Here is a 5519-nt window from a genome sequence, read left to right on the forward strand (position 1 = left end):
ATACGATACTATCACGATATTTTACCCACGATAACGATAATATCACGATACAGCGATTCTGCGATTATCGATATATTGCAAGAAATTTCACCCACGATACATCACGATATCTGTGTCACTGAAGAAATTCAGAATTTATTACAAAAACATTTTATGCAAAGTAACAGAAAATTAGAAAACAAAATAAATGCAGAAAACATTTCATTGCTTAGTTTCATTCGCTCTGTTTACAGTGGATGTATCGCAATGGCGAGGCGCACACAGCCTTTAGCCGTGTTCTGTAAATATTCTAGAACACACGGGAGTCTATATCAAAATATTATCATATAGCCTACATAGATATCTATATAATATATATTATAACCGCCAAAAGATGTGTGATCCGATATTATGAATCTCAAACGACCGCGTTGGGTTCTCCGACGTTCCTGGTTCTTCAACGTCCTCATCAATGTGAAGTAGACTGAACCACGACAAGGAGGACAAAAAGGGATTGTTCCCGGGCAGCGCTTAGGCACCTCCGCCTCCGGCGGTGGTCCCTCAGCGGGTCTCAAGCTGGAGACATTCGCCGCCAACAATCCCTTTCTCCTCCATGTCGTGGTTCATGTTCTTGAGGGAGTCAAAGCCAAAGTTCCTTCCCCCCAATTCATTCTCAACCTTGGCTGAGTTAACCCCCAATACGAGTCTCGTTGTAGAAATACCAGAGACGAGAGTCCGACAGAACGGTTATCCAAATAACAAGGAAGTGTACAACACTTGCGATACAGTCCTGGAGCTCTATATCTAAATAATATCATATAATACATATAAATCTATATCATTTAATACATATTATCACGGCCAAAAGCGGTGTGCGCCTCCAGACGATATAATGAATCACAAACGACTTTGTCGGGTTCTGCGACGTCTCTGGTTCTTCCACTTTCACATCAACCTGAAGTCGACTGAACCGCGCGCTGCCGCTGAAACGCCGGAACGCGTTCTGGAAAACCAAAACGCGTTCTGGGCACGCGTGTTGGCGTTTCAGAACGCGTTTAATTGAAGTCGAATTGTGGCACACTCGGCTTGCCATAGCCGGCTGCCCGCTGCCGGGCGATGGTGCCTCGCGGCAACCGGCGGCATGACGCAGTTCATGTACTTCAGCCAGTCAAAGCCAAAGTTCCTTTCTCCCAATTCCTTCTCAACCATGGCTGAGATAACATAACCCCCACAACAGTCTCGTTGTGGAAATACAAGACACGTCAAAGAACCGACAAGAAACACTTGCGTTACAGTGTGTGTATTCACACAAACACACACACATGTGGCGCTCGCACGGTCGAGTCTCATTGGCGGGCCAACGTCTCTGGGCGGGCCAGGCAGAGTAAGGGGAGGAGCTGAGATTCCTGATGGCGAGAATCTGAATACAGACATTCCAAATCAGCGCACTTGAGCCTCCGTTTTTTCAAAGGCGAGCAGCACAACTAGTGCTCGTTTTACACCAAACGCAAGTTTTAGCAATTGGGGGACCATAGGCAGGCTAGGGGAACTCATATTTATGTTAGAAAACCTCATAAAGTGAGATTTTCATGTCATGGGACCTTTAAATATCGATATTTGGCGTCAGCATATCGATAACGTCCCGCAAGACGAAATATCGCGATATGTCGCAGTATCGATATTTTGGCACACCCCTACTCTATACCCCTTTATACCTCCGGTAGGCCTACTCTACTCTATACCCCTTTATACCTCCGGCAGGGCTAATCTACTCTACACCCCTTTATACCTCCGGTAGGCCTACTCTACTCTACACCGCTTTATACCTCCGGTAGGCCTACTCTACTCTACACCCCTCTATACCTCCGGTAGGGCTACTCTACTCTACACCCCTATATACCTCCGGTAGGCCTACTCTACTCTATACCACTTTATACCTCCGGTAGGGCTACTCTACCCTATACCCCTTTATACCTCCGGTAGGGCTACTCTACTCTATACCCCTTTATACCTCCGGTAGGGCTACTCTACTCTACACCCCTTTATACCTCCGGTAGGCCTACTCTACTCTACACCCCTTTATACCTCCGGTAGGGCTACTCTACACCCCTATATACCTCCGGTAGAGCTACTCTACTCTACACCCCTTTATACCTCCGGTAGAGCTACTGTACTCTATACCCCTATATACCTCCGGTAGGCCTACTCTACACACCTTTATACCTCCGGTAGGGCTACTCTACACCCCTATATACCTCCGGTAGGCCTACTCTACACACCTTTATATCTCCGGTAGGCCTACTCTACACACCTTTACACCTCCGGTAGGCCTACTCTACTCTACACCCCTTTATACCTTCGGTAGGGATACTCTACTCCTCTTTATACCTCCGGTAGGCCTACTCTACACCCCATTATACCTCCGGTAGGGCTACTCTACTCTACACGCCTTTATACCTTCGGTAGGGATACTCTACTCTACTCTTCTTTATACCTCCGGTAGGCCTACTCTACACCCCTTTATACCTCCGGTAGGCCTACTCTACTCTACACTCCTTTATACCTCCGGTAGGCCTACTCTACTCTACACTCCTTTATACCTCCGGTAGGGCTACTCTACTCTACACTCCTATATACCTCCGGTAGGGCTACTCTACTCTATACCCCTTTATACCTCCGGTAGGCCTACTCTACTCTACACCCCTTTATACCTCCGGTAGGCCTACTCTACTCTACACCCCTTTATACCTCCGGTAGGGCTACTCTACTCTATACCCCTTTATACCTCCGGTAGGGCTACTCTACTCTATACCCTTTATACCTCCGGTAGGGCTACTCTACTCTACACCCCTTTATACCTCCGGTAGGCCTACTCTACTCTACACCCCTTTATACCTCCGGTAGGGCTACTCTACCCTACACCCTTATATACCTCCGGTAGAGCTACTCTACTCTACACCCCTTTATACCTCCGGTAGGCCTACTCTACACACCTTTATACCTCCGGTAGGGCTACTCTACTCTACACCCCTATATACCTCCGGTAGGCCTACTCTACACACCTTTATATCTCCGGTAGGCCTACTCTACACACCTTTACACCTCCGGTAGGCCTACTCTACTCTACACCCCTTTATACCGCCGGTAGGGCTACTCTACTCTATACCCCTTTATACCTCCGGTAGGCCTACTCTACTCTACACCCCTTTATACCTCCGGTAGGCCTACTCTACTCTACACCCCTTTATACCTCCGGTAGGGCTACTCTACTCTATACCCCTTTATACCTCCGGTAGGGCTACTCTACTCTATACCCCTTTATACCTCCGGTAGGGCTACTCTACTCTACACCCCTTTATACCTCCGGTAGGCCTACTCTACTCTACACCCCTTTATACCTCCGGTAGGGCTACTCTACCCTACACCCTTATATACCTCCGGTAGAGCTACTCTACTCTACACCCCTTTATACCTCCGGTAGGCCTACTCTACACACCTTTATACCTCCGGTAGGGCTACTCTACTCTACACCCCTATATACCTCCGGTAGGCCTACTCTACACACCTTTATATCTCCGGTAGGCCTACTCTACACACCTTTACACCTCCGGTAGGCCTACTCTACTCTACACCCCTTTATACCTTCGGTAGGGATACTCTACTCTACTCCTCTTTATACCTCCGGTAGGCCTACTCTACACCCCTTTATACCTCCGGTAGGCCTACTCTACTCTACACTCCTTTATACCTCCGGTAGGGCTACTCTACTCTACACCCCTATATACCTCCGGTAGGGCTACTCTACTCTATACCCCTTTATACCTCCGGTAGGCCTACTCTACTCTACACCCCTTTATACCTCCAGTAGGCCTACTCTACTCTACACCCCTTTATACCTCCGGTAGGGCTACTCTACTCTATACCCCTTTATACCTCCGGTAGGCCTACTCTGCACCCCTCTATATCTCCGGTAGGGCTACTCTACTCTATACCCCTTTATATCTCCGGTAGGCCTACTCTACACCCCTTTATACCTCCGGTAGGTCTACTCTACACCCCTTTATACTTCCGGTAGGGCTACTCTACTCTATACCCCTTTATACCTCCGGTAGGTCTACTCTACACCCCATTATACCTCCGGTAGGGCTACTCTACTCTACACGCCTTTATACCTTCGGTAGGGATACTCTACTCTACTCCTCTTTATACCTCCGGTAGGCCTACTCTACACCCCTTTATACCTCCGGTAGGCCTGCTCTACTCTACACTCCTTTATACCTCCGGTAGGGCTACTCTACTCTACACCCCTATATACCTCCGGTAGGGCTACTCTACTCTATACCCCTTTATACCTCCGGTAGGCCTACTCTACTCTACACCCCTTTATACCTCCAGTAGGCCTACTCTACTCTACACCCCTTTATACCTCCGGTAGGGCTACTCTACTCTATACCCCTTTATACCTCCGGTAGGCCTACTCTGCACCCCTCTATATCTCCGGTAGGGCTACTCTACTCTATACCCCTTTATATCTCCGGTAGACCTACTCTACACCCCTTTATACCTCCGGTAGGGCTACTCTACTCTATACCCCTTTATACCTCCGGTAGGCCTACTCTGCACCCCTCTATATCTCCGGTGGGGCTACTCTACTCTATACCCCTTTATATCTCCGGTAGGCCTACTCTACACCCCTTTATACCTCCGGTAGGGCTACTCTACACCCCTATATACCTTCGGTAGGGATACTCTACTGTACACCCCTTTATACCTCCGGTAGGTCTACCTACCTGGGGTAGGTATCGAGCATTATTCCAGCGTCTGAATTATATGCTAAACTGTCTTCATTTTTGGACGTTTTTTATTTCGTTAAATGTAAGAAGTGTCTATTATTTCCTCTAGCTCTAAAGTCCTCTCTGTTCTCGGCTTTGTGCTTAGTGACAGAGGTGAAGGAGTCGCGCCAGACTTTTAAACCTTTCTGTTTCCAACGGGAGCACTGTCGATAACCCTCCCTGATCGATAATCACTAATCACAATTGATCCCCGCGTCATTTTTTTTATACAATAATAATAATAATTGTATTATTATTATTAATAATAATCATGATAATAATAATAATAATTAATTATAATATAAACGTATTATACTTATTATAATGTGACGGCGGTTGGCTTAATCTTTTTTTTACAATTCCAAAATCTGGTCTACTAATTCACTGGTTCACGTTGATTTTAGGATTATATTAAGATAGCACATTACAACATGTTTAACATGATAAATAATGAACAACTAACAAAAATCATCAGATGCAATCCAAAGTGTAATAAATAGTGAGACAATAACTATAAGCAGCATCATTGCAAAAATATACCTATTTTATTCTTTGGTAAGATATATATATATTGTTAGAAATGTGTGCTTTTTGGCACGTACCCAGATCACGAGTGAATAGATGAAATGACGTTACAGTGTCACTTATTTCCGTGAGACTGGGATGACATATGTGTGTGTGCGTGCGAGAGAGAGAGAGAGAGAGAGA

This window comes from Gadus morhua, chromosome 11, assembly GCF_902167405.1.
Source record: "Gadus morhua chromosome 11, gadMor3.0, whole genome shotgun sequence".
NCBI lineage: Eukaryota > Metazoa > Chordata > Actinopteri > Gadiformes > Gadidae > Gadus > Gadus morhua.